A 13,147-nucleotide genomic window follows, 5' to 3' on the forward strand; every position below is an offset into this window, starting at 1 on the left:
TCGGTGCGTTACCTTTATTTCTGTTGCAGTTTTCTCGCAGTAATTACGACATAGCGGTAAAATCACTTAAAATATGTTTTGTGTATTCAAATTTAAAAAGCGTTTGTTTAAATCAAACTTAACTCAAGCAATCGCCGTTTTATGGAACTCGTGTCATAAACAAAAGTACTTTGTTTGGCAGATATTGCAGATGAAACAAAAATTGATGTGTATCAAATTTTCTCTCCTTACAAACTATCATGCACCGAAGCAAAATTCAGACATTGTCTTAATTTATTTTGCTTTGTTTCTTACATTCGGTTTACTGTATTATATCTGTTTTCGTTTGGGGATATTTTGACCCCACATATACTTCTATGCGTATAAGAAAAATGATTAACTAGTTTGATAAATCTGTTTAGAAGTTTTTTCTTCCGAGAGTCATTTATATTGACTTCTTTGCAATACTTGAGAAGTACTCCTCATACTTGTAATATGGCTAGAGTTTTCAGAAGTCATTTCATTACACAAAATCCGAGAGTTGGCTATATTGTTTATATGTCCAGTACTTTGAAGAAAACACAAATTGACCGGTTCTTGATTACGTTTTCAAAGAGTATTTGACCAAATATTCTTTGAAAAACGTTTGGTCAAATACGTCAACGCCAAATTTCGTAAAGTTGTAGGCCGAAATAGTCTCTTTGAGTTCATTAAAAGACACATACGGTGCAGCAACTGATGTAGCTGTAGGTGCACCGATAACAGTTCTTCCCTTTTCGCATTTTTTTGACCTCATCTAAATCACCCAGCACCTCGGTTAGTACTCGGGCTAGGAAATGTCTCAAGATTCCATTGATGTTAGATTCAGAAGCATTATTTTACAATTCATTTTTGAATATATTTGAATATATGTCAAGCAACTTCAGCTTTACTCAGGAGAAGAGACATATTTTCTTAACGCTTGACAATCAACAAATAAGCTTTCTACGGTTCAATAGAAGCACTCTATGTTTGTTTGTTTGGTTAAATTACGGCAACGCTACACTTGGAGATGCCTTTCGGAGATCTTTTTAAGAGTAACTGACCCCTATTCAGGCGTTACAAACGTGGAGAAAACCCGGAAAACTCCATTTTCGCCAGCCCGTCCTGGCGAGGCGCAAACCCAAGACCGAACTCCTAGTGTTCAGGAGACGGAACCGCTTGGCCACTTGTGGACAGAAGCTCTCTGTGGCTAAAAATGTTTTGACAGCAGCATGTCGATCATTCAAGAAAAACGACGAAATACATGTATTAGGTCATATTCAACTTTGACACTAATTATGGTATATTCAATTTTCTCAGATTCTTTAAAAATTAGTTGCTTATATTGTTTGCTATTTGGGAGAAATAGGAATTTTGAAATACAACTTTTCTACATTCAAAATTCTTGCCTCTCAACCCGTGTCACTAACTCGTTTTATTCAGAAAGATTTTTATTTCATCAGTTAAAAGTTTTCAATGGTTAAAAGAAGCAACAAAAGCGTGTATTATCTTCTTACTATTCCAAGTAAAGAAATAGATTTAGCAAATAAATTAGCTGCCTCATACCTGCCACATCTACTAGATGTCTACGTAAGAAGCCAACGGAATATGGTCTAAAATTATTTTCTGATGCCATTTCTTTAACATTTCTTACTGGCCGCATTTTATTTTACTCTTTACACTTTGTGGACACAAAGAAATAGTAATAAAGACTAACAAACGTATCAAGAATAATAAATAACGTAACGCGACGAGCATCGAGCCGAGGAAAATATTAAATCGAGATTCGAATCCGATTTTTTACGAAGGAATAATAACAAAACCACTTGCAAATAGTATTACGAAGCAGAAGTAATAATCCTATACATTTATATAAGGCTTCTTATAATGTAATTGGCAATTAACTGATTATCGCGCGCGTGACGCGCGTCAGACGCGCCGCGCAACAATACCTATTTCGTCTATTGTTGCGTTAACAATAATTGTTAATAATATAGTTTTGGCGATTGTCAAAGAAAGCTTTTTGTCGAAGTTATTCGATGCGATATATTTTTATGCGTATTATTTTCTTCATGATGAGTTTTATAAGTAAGTTTATCATTATAATTATATTCATTAGATCACCGCAGGTTAACAACGTAAATAAAAGCATCGCGTTAAATGTAACTGTTAGAAAATAAATGAAAATATTCTCATAATAAACTATGATAATGATCAATTCTGCTCTTTCTCGTTTCAATAAGTTGATTAAAAAGAGAAAATAATTGATTGCCATTAATTACATGTAATATAAAATTATTATTTACAGATGTCGACTGTTATTGCATTGAAACTATTTTCTGGTACGAAGATGGTTTTTATGTAACTTATGATTATCAAGTAAGTAAAAATTACAATTTTATCTTACTTAAAATACAGTAAATATTAACCATACAATAACAGAAATAAATTATACAACTGTTGTTAAGATTGCTTAAATTAGAAATTTAAAATAATATGAATGCTTGATATTTTTATAACTAATTAATTCTGTTTCACACTTTAGTATTTCATACCACATGGCGAATATGGACTATATTCACCATTTTTTCCATATCAACAAGCTTCCGTACCGCTTGCTTATGGGCCTCCAAGTCAAGACGGTTTATACGGACCGCCATTACAAGGATTTCAGATGCAAAATTATTGGTCACAGGCGGAAGTGGTTTCAAATGAACCTTTCCAAGAAGAGCAGCAGTTTGAAGTGGCCACAAATATACCAGAATTTTGGCCACGGGCAGAAATGGAAGAAAATGAACATCTAGAAGTTCTTCCATTTCAAATGCCAACAAATGAATCCGAGTATCCTGTAGCAGAAACATTGCTACATTCGATGCAACCGAACATGTTGCAAAGTAATCCAGAATCGGAATGTGAGACGCAGAAAGAAGTGTCCGAACATGAAATTTTTGTTCCGGATACAATAACAAATAAAGAACCGGACATGCATTGCTCGTTAGAAAGTTCTGAAGATTTGGCGATTTCTATGCATCTACATAATAATGGTAAATTCCATTAAACTAATAGCATACTAAGTACATAAATTAATATGTTAATGATTATATACCTATATCAACAGTTGTATTTAAAATAACTGTTCGTAGGACTATTAAAATAAAGCCCAGGCCGAATCCCTACAGCCAATAGCCCATCTAGATCCTGTACAATAACAGTTTAATCATAAAACCTTTATAAAACTATTTATATAATTTTAAGTATATATCAATAAATAAACATAAATAGTACCGTATTTTACGGACTATAAGAGGCTACGGAGTATAAGACGCACCTGAATTTTGGAGGCAATTTTTCGAAGAAAAAAGTGCGTCTTATAGTCCGTAAAATACGGTAAATGTAATTCATCAATACAAAAAGGATTATACATAATACACAAATGCAAGTATGGAAAACACACAGCCGGATATGTGGACCACGACTCCGTAACTTCTGTCGGGTGTCCACAACTCTGGTTGATCATAATGGAATAATCTTTCACGAAATATAGTAATACAATTTTAAGAAATTTGGAAACAAATTAAATTTATTAAATATTCATAATAAATTTCAATATAAAGTTATAGCATTTTGTACATTTAATATAAAATAAATTTATTTGCTTGAACATTTTGTATTGCTCCGAAATAAATTTGAGTGATTATTCTTTTTCCGTATCATTGCTATACTTTAGAAGTGGAACCAGAACCTGGAATTTCTTGTACAAGTAATTCTGATGCGAATATTTCCGCATCTTTCAAAACCGAAGAAATAGTGGAGCGAATTAAACAAACTGGTATAATAATGAACGTAACAGGAGACACCACAATTGACGAATCGGAAGATTTCGATGATGATTCTATTGCTGTAAGTTCACATATGATTAGATTATTCTTTTCGGCGAATTTCTTAATATTTATATCTTACAAAATTGCAATATTACATAGTGCACATTGTAAAAAACACTTGATCTACATTGGCCAAATGTATGAGAAAATATTCTTAAATGCCATTAAATAAATTAACTAAAAATTGTCCGAGTACAGTTTTAATTGAATGTGCGAATTAATTAAATCTTTAATAAATATTTCAAAATTAAATTTTAGTTTCCGACAAAATCCGATCTCCTGAATATGTCACCTGCGTGGAAAAATGACGAATTCTACGAAAGACCTCTGAAATGGGCCTTCAGATATTTGGAAAAAACCTCGTTGGTCAGAGAGGTAATATACGAGGAAGAGGAATTTTATTATATCGAAGACGAACTGTCGGAACTATCCGAAAGCGATGAATTAGAAACCAGCACTACAATAAGTGAAGATGATAATGACGTTCATTCCAATGAAAAATCTGATGAGATCAATACTGAAATTGACGTATCGTCATCAAATCATATCGGCAATGAAAAGTGCATTGGTGATGTATTTGAATCCTCACCTGGATGTGAATCAACAATTGATGTAAATATTGAAACATCCGATTCATCAGATAAATATGAAATTGTAAAATCTGGCAATGGCGAGGAAACGATTCAAGCGATGAAATGTAAAGAAGGTAAGATACGTCATATCTATCTCTTTGATGCTTTCCTTCATTTGTATAACTCAACATTGTTTTAATATGCAAAGAATTCTCAAATTTCCAGAAGAGTTTACTTAAAAAATAATAATATCATGTTGTTAGGCGTCATGCACATTTATGTATTAAAGTAGTTCTGACCAGTTTCAATACATTGTCAAACCCACTCTTAATTATACTTTATCGTGTTTGATGTAGCAGTTTATAGCTTCAATAGAAATTTTAAGAGAAAAGTTTTAAACAATAAGATCGTCTTTTTTGCAGAAGAAAGCGAGGAAGACAACAAAGATCTAATAAAAAATGAAACTGAAAATTTGACAAACGAAATTCTTATCCAAGAAACGAAAGACGACGAAAATAAAAGTTTCTTCGGAGCAGAAATCATTTTGGAATCTGTTAAAAACGTAAGGAAACGATTTTTTATTTCTACTTTCGTCGACATTTATAGATAATATATATAAATTAATATAACTATTTATTTTATAAAACATTTCCAAATCTGTAACAATCGTGAAATACTGTATTTAATTTGGTTGCAAATATTATTTATGTTTATCTGAATTTACAATTAATTTAATATTTTAAACTCTGAGATTTTGTAAATAAACATTTTTTAATGTTGTTCGTGACAAGCATTTTTATGTAAAATTATTTAATTTAAAAACGTTTAGAAACGTTACAACTTAAAATTAATTTTCACAATTAGGTATTATTAATAACACATAGAAATGACAATACGTGCCCTTCTAATAGCGAATATTCATCTCATTTCTATAAATTAAGTCGGCCATTTCTAATCGTTTGATCGTGGTACAATTTCATTTATTAATATTCAAAGGTCGTTACATAAAATATAATCACATATATTTATTTACTTTCATTCTTTGAATGAATTGTTTACTAATTTGGAGTATTTTTTGTTAATTTTAGATCGAAATATTTGTAAAGTTTAAAAGTTTTTAGTTAATATGCAATACAATTAATTATTTCTGCAAACAAAAAAACACTTTAAACAGGCCTAGAATATTTTGTTTTATAGTTTTAAGAAACTTGAAAATTGTTTCATATTATTTTTGATTTATTAAAATATTTATACTTATTTCAGGAACCTCCAAAATGTTTGGACTTTGTAATGCAGATTCTCGGAAGAATGGCATTCTTCATTTTTCCGTGCATTAAACGAAAACATTAATGCGATGGATAACTGAAAGTTATATAAAAGTGAATTTTAATTCTTATGATGTGTTTACGTCCCCAATCGGGGTAAGACTTTTTCTGTTTATTAATATCGAGAATAGAAATAATAATGTACTCGTGCCCCATTATCATTCGGTCACGTGGAGTTTTTCGGGCTACATCTAAATAGGAGCCAGTTTCCCCATAGAAACTCTTTTCGGGAGGCACAAGATTTTAACGGATGACAGGTGTGTTACGTTGTCGTATCCCATTAACCCAACGCAACCGAAAAGGTGGATCATACAGAGTGCAACGTCATATCCCCTGCTAATTCTATGACACGTCAATCGTGTGACTAACTCGTTGAACAAAATTTAATTGTTTTAGACAAATGTTTTGAAATAACTCATTAATTCTGGAATGGTTAATTAATATTCTTGATTTAAAATGTTATAATTTATCGGGTTCGAAGGTTTTATGCATTCCTATTTAAATTCGTGCTTTTGTAGACGTTATTTATAACTTTCATATTTTAATTGTAACGAAAACCGTTGGGTAAATATAGAAATTTTATATCGTAATTGTTAGGTTAAATAGAAATTTCTGACATTAATTTATAAAAACACGGATTTTCCGTATCTTAATTTTATTTCATTTTATATTTTCAGGAAACAAAATTTGAAAACTTTGAAATTAAAGTTTATTCAAATGAACGAAAATAAAATCCTTAAAATGATCGAATTTAGAAGTTGAAAATCAACTTCAAAAATTAATTAGAATGGAATTGGAAAATTTCTAATCAAATTTAATAATTTTCATTAGGATTATCTGTAAATTTTTAACACATCTGGTTAAATGATAATTTTCAAATTGACGTCTAATTAAACAAAATTATTAATTTCCTAATTAATATATTTAATTTAAAATGCGTGTAGTTAAATTGATTAAATCAATAAACGTTATTTTCCAATTCTCTGTGATGTTTTTATTTATTTTTTGATTTATCACTTTATATTATACAGATGATGTAAATTACTTTACTGTAAATAAAATGCAAGCAGCAACACCAAATATATTTTCAATTGAAGGTGATGAGAAATGTCCCGAAATTTTCTGATATATTCTTGTCTGTTAAATTTACTGTCGCATGCACTGCCAATTCTCCATTGCTTGTATTGCTCCCGCTGCCTTAGATCACCCCGCTGTGGCTAATTTATTTTACTAATTAAACCAATTGTTTCCATTGGCCAATATAAACGATTGTTTCCAAAATTGGGCCACTTTAATTTTATGTTAAATATGTAGTGGGGCTAGCCGATGCGATCCGGTTCACTCCACTTCTTGGGACAGGTGAGTTCCCCGTTCGGGTCAAGCAGCAATTAGCACGATCGGCTCAGACACTCCTGGAGTTCAACACATTTTTTACACATATATTGGTGCTGTCCTTAGATTATGTCCGCATTTTTCTTGAAATTTTTACTTCCCTTCCACACTTGTGCAAGTTTGTCCAAGTTTTTGTAACCCCCTCCCCTTTTCGGATGTCCAACAAAATTTGACCCCCCTTAAAACTTTTATCACTTTATGAACGAAACATTCAAGAAATTCTGAAATAAATATAATAAAATGCATAAACAGTATAAATTTTAATGAAATAAGCAGACGTCTACTGAAACTCAATCTCACCCTTCCCATTGAACGACTTTGTTCAACTTGTGGCAATCTTCTCCCTCCTTTTCAGTGTGGATGTTATTTATGGACAGCCTTTAACACTTAAATAGGAACCAATTTCCCATAGAAAACATTCCCAAAAGACACGATTACAAAGAAAATACTTCTTTGGAAAACAGTTTAAAAATAAAAAGCTTTATTTTGTGTATGCAACGAAAATTAGTAAATAGCCATAATTTAACTAATTTCTTTTCAATTTCCTACCGATCGGTTGCTGTTTTTTTCTTTTTTTAAATATATATGAAATAATTAAGGAATAGTCTTGTATCGGCTAGTTGGGCATGTTCTAGGCTAGGCTATATCGTCCTGCGGTAAAGGGTGACATAATTGTCATGTATGCGTTTATGACGCTCGGTACGCGGGGAATAATGCTTTCCAGGAGGTCTTTTAAGGGTAACTGGCCCCTATTCAGATATTACAGACGTGGAGTAAATCCGGGAAACTCCACGGTGGCCAGTCCATCCGGGAGAACAAACGACCGAACTCCCAGTGTTCAGGAAACGAAACCGCTTGGTAAGGAACAGTAACTGTTGTATTTTATTTTATTTTTAAAGGAGCTGGAGTCACAATAAAATTATGTGAGAGATGGATAGATGAGACAGTAAAGGAACCATTCTAGGGACTGTAGTTTGAGTCGAGACTCAAATTTTCATGAAGGTGACCCGGATACGTCAGACGGGATATCATATCTGGACGGGGTTTGGTCGTGCCACGATGGGCATAGATCTTTGCGCTCAAATTGAAGCAAAATTATTTTAACGTTTTCTGTATGCTCAGTCATTATGAATAATGACAAACTTATTATTAATTACTTAATCCTTAATCCATAATAAACCGTATTAATCACTTAGTCCATACCATACATACATCACATATACATAACAGCCAGGAAAGTAAAATTCAAATTTAAACTGTTGAAAGGTATATTCTTTAAGATAAAGTCGTTAACCAACGAAATTATTTTAATCTTAATTCTTTTTACAGAAAAAAATTGAGTGACAGCTTCGGTCATATTTAGTAACCCTAATAAACAATAGAATATTTTGAATTAAAACATTTATTTAAGTTTATTATATAATTATTGCAATATTAATACGAAACAATTTGATATTTTAATTAAGTTTTAATATCCATAATCTCGACCCTTTACCAACGAGGCTATAGAAAGCAGACGAACAATAATGGCGTCTGGTTCATACTTGGAATGAAATATGCGAAGGTAAGTTATTTTAAAGCTTAGAAAAGTGGATTGTATTTAATTTTTATTGAAAATGAATGGATTTACATCCAATAAAGCCAAAGATTGCCGATTTTATCGCTAAAATCTAATGAAACCGTTGATTTAACCGTCGAAATTATCGGAGATCGTCTGTTTAGAATTATGTCGAATTAACTTACAAAATCATAAATTTATGTCGTAATTTATTGAAAAAAACAGACATTTATATTGTTTTAATTAAATTTTAAAAGTTTTCAATAAAATAAACGTAGAAAAATCAGAATAAGATATTTAATACAAATTAAATGTGTTAATGACGTCATTCGTGACGTGCGAAGAGATTAATCTGGCAAATCTTTGACGCGTCTTTAAGATATGTCATTTTAAATATATTCCCCGACTACAAGCATTGTAATGTTTACAAGTTTTTAGATCATCATAATACATTCAAATATATATCACCAGTGCCGTAACTAGGCAGGTGCAACACGCGACTCTACATCCAAAAGGGGGTGCGGGATCTCCAGGTGTCAGAGAACGCTTTGCGTTCAAAAAACTTCTCGTGCTCCCCTTATTTAGTCCTCCTCACGCGCGCCTTCAGTCTCTCTCGCTCTGAAGTCGCCATCTATTGCCTGTAAATACAAATATCTATTAATGCCACATAATTATCTGAGCCAGGACTCGATCCCCAGCCTTCACTGGCGGTGGTCCACTTCTCTCCACACGTGCCCATCAGGTAGCTCTGCCAGAGCAACAGCGGAACTGATAGAAGGCACTGCGCATGTTGGCCCATCACGCGGCCCTACCTCGGCCACAGAAATGCAGCGCGTCCCTCCCCCGAGGTTTTATAAGCCGCACGGTTGCCTTCGGGCATTTGCATCTGGTATTTGTTATTGTAATAATTACATAGAAATAACACTCAGTAGATTCAATAATTGCGATATTCAAGACAAGGAAAGTGAATGTGAGAAGTTAATGGTATGTATTTTCTTTTTGCTTTAAAATTTTTCGATATTTTAACACTTAAACTTAAAGCTGCAAATAGCAATGCTTTTCAAAAATCAGATGATGATAGAATGTTTCACCAAAATAAATCAGTTTTAAATGTTCTGGACAATCTTGAAAACAATGCAATATTTGAAAGGAGAGTACATTCATCTGTATTCATAAATTGTGATAATCAAGACAATGGAAGTGAATGTGAGAATAAATTCTTTGTGATTACAATTTATGAACTTCAGATTGGAAAGAAATTTACCAATTTCTTTCCAATCTGAAGTTTGAAGAAATGTTTTTTTACTTGCAGTTTTCTGGCTCATATTCATCATAAGCATGTAATAAGCAATCATTTGTTCATTCTGTAAACTGACAGCTATAGATATCTCAGGAAAAGCAAAAACTCATTCCATAATATCATAAAAGTCATAGATAATCTAAAGCACTTTCTAGTGAATTTAAAGCTTTCACTGAGAAGTTTTGATTCTAAAATTCCAGAATGGAATGATAAAACTTGTTGGAACTCCCTTTTAATCTCATTTGGTATTGGTTTGTGAAAATTGTCCAATTCATTTACTTTCTCCACACTATTTTGTATATTATCAAATAATTTAGTTTACTTCTTTGAAAAAGCTGTATATTGTTTCAGATTTTATAAATTTTCAATTTCTTTCCAATCTGAAGTTCATAAATAGTAATCACAGTGAATTGATTCTCACATTCACATTCATTGTCTTGATTATCACAATTTATGAATACAGATGAATGTACTTTCCTTTCAAATATTGCATTGTTTTCGAGATTGTCCAAAACATTTAAAGCTGATTTATTTTGGTGAAACATTCTATCTTTTTCTGATTTTTGAAAAGCATTGCTATTTTCAGCTTTGTGGAAAAATTTTAATGTTGAAATTGCATTTTCATTAATACTTTGATTACAATTTTTCTATGCATTAAGATTTCCAGTTTTACTCTTGTTAATCCAAAAATTGAAGTTGGGCTTCAAATTAAAATTTGCAGCATTTGGAATGAGTTGTGAAAAACCACAAATATACACACCAATCGAAAACCTAATGCCAAATTTATTTCTAATTTATAATCATTATATCCAAATTTAGCCCGTTCATTTACGGCAGTTTGGGAGTATATTTGAAAAACCACAATTGGATTTTTCACACAAACTTCCTTTATTAGTAGCAACAGTTGTTTGGCAAATATTTGGGTTGTTTTACAAGAGGATATGAACCAATACATTCATCATTGCTCAATTCTGTTCTTAAACTTTTCTGAATATTATCACAGGAATTTGGAGCAAATGTTTTACGTAAGTCCGAAAAAGAATTTGTTGGATATTTTCGTTTGGTATCTTTTGATGTAGTAAGTTTTGGTTTAGCAACTCTTCACGCAATCTTTGCCATGGCTTTGCCTCTGAGGTAATAGCATTCAATGATGGAGCAGCATTTTTGTGTGTATATATATTAGGGGTGGGCAAGCAAGAGTTCAGTGGGAGCCGAAATGTAGGTTTTGCAAAATGCATGGGAGCCGCAGTTCTGTACTGTCGTGGCGGATAGTATGGTAAGACGCGCGATTTTATTATATAATATAAATATAATATAAAACAAATATTGAATTTTTTAATAAACATATTTTCACAAAATTATAAAAATAAAATTGTAAAAATAATAATAATAAACAGAAATTAACACTTTCAGCAAGAGCCGCATGTAACTCAAAAAAGAGCCGCATTTTTCCATACCTGATATATACCTCGTATAATGCGCGTGACCAAGGGATACTTGTTTGCGGATGCAAAACTTGGATTATGCGATTGTTCAGACATCGGGCACGCGGACGTTGCGGGAGACGCTGTTGAAGGTGAGTGTAGAATCTGTTTTCTTGGCCTTTTACATCGGCAGTTAGAATGTGTTAGAGCTAGCCGAATAGGGTTAAATTTACCTATGGTGGCAAAATGGCTATTCGTCTCTGATTCCAGCAAACAGAAGAAACAGTGGGAACGCACGTTCTAACCTAACCTAAACTATTCTAATAAATTACCATAATTATTGCCAATCAAATTATTAGAATAGGTTAGGTTAGGTTAGGTTGAACGTGCGTTCCCGCTGTTTCTTCTGTTTGCTGGAATCAGAGACGAGCCGCCATTTTGTCACCTTAGGTAAATTTAAACGCGAATAGAAGCGTGCTAACGTGTTCGGTTGAAATAGAAACGGCGACGTCGCCGTAACGTTGCCTAATTAGCCGTAATAATCAAGTTTTTCTTTAGTCTTTGCCGATAAGTGTCGTTAAAATATGTGGCCGGCATGCCGGGCTACCTGTTAAACGCGATAGGATTAGTGGAGAGAGCGGCGCTACTCCCGATCGCCTTCCCGGAAGTAGTAGTTGAAAGGTTGCGATCACGTATAAATACACATATCCGTGGGGGTGTTTGGGGTTGGAACAAACACACACACATCCGCGGGGGTGTTTGGAGATAGAAAAAAAAGCATAGGAATAGGTATCATGGAGTAATTTTTTGGGGGCTATATTTCGCGAAGGGTCGCTGGTAGAGATATGGTTCCTTTGACTTTTTTGTTCCTACGAGTATGTTCTATAGCTCTGTTAAGATCCCAACGTTCGGAGCTTGAATTGAGCCGAATTTTAGTGTTTAGAAGGCAAAAAAATGTAATTTGAGTTACCCAATATCTGAACATTTCAGTTATTTAGTTTTCCAATGTTGTAAATTATAGGTTTAACGCCTTAAAATTTTTACAAAGATATTTTTGAAACTAAAAAAATTTGATTGAAAATTGTCAGTAAATTCAGTTTTGCAATTTAATTTATATTTTTATGTAAAACGTTTTTATTCAATTTTATTTCATCTCTTAATTCGGGTTATTGTATATATAAATACTTTAGATAAAGTGTAAATCAATTGAAGACACAGTCTGTCAAAAAAAAATTTTTTTTGGTAACCACCATTTATTAACTTCACGTGTTCCAGAATATAAATCTTTGACGACCGGACCTTCCTTTTTAGGCTGCTTGGCCGTCAAGTTTAAAAGCATTCCTTTAAAAAACACAGAAAAATATCCAATTAAAATTATAAAACAGCCTAAAAAGGAAGGTCCGGTTGTCAAAGATTTATATTCTGGAACACGTGAAGTTAATAAATGGTGGTGGTTACCAAAGAATTTTTTTTGTGGATAGACTGTGTGTCAATTGATTTACAAAAAATAACCATCCGACGAAAGTATACAACTTAAATAAAATGTTTTGTAGTTTGTAATTAAGATTTCAAATATTTTATTTATTTACTTATTTAGTACTTCAAGAAGTTTTACACAATACTGTATTTGTGCCCTTATATATACATATACAATACATATATTTTAAAATAAAATAAACAAAGAATGATCCCTGT

Source organism: Centruroides vittatus, unplaced genomic scaffold (assembly GCF_030686945.1).
Source record: "Centruroides vittatus isolate TY-2023 unplaced genomic scaffold, ASM3068694v2 contig_1507, whole genome shotgun sequence".
Lineage (NCBI taxonomy): Eukaryota > Metazoa > Arthropoda > Arachnida > Scorpiones > Buthidae > Centruroides > Centruroides vittatus.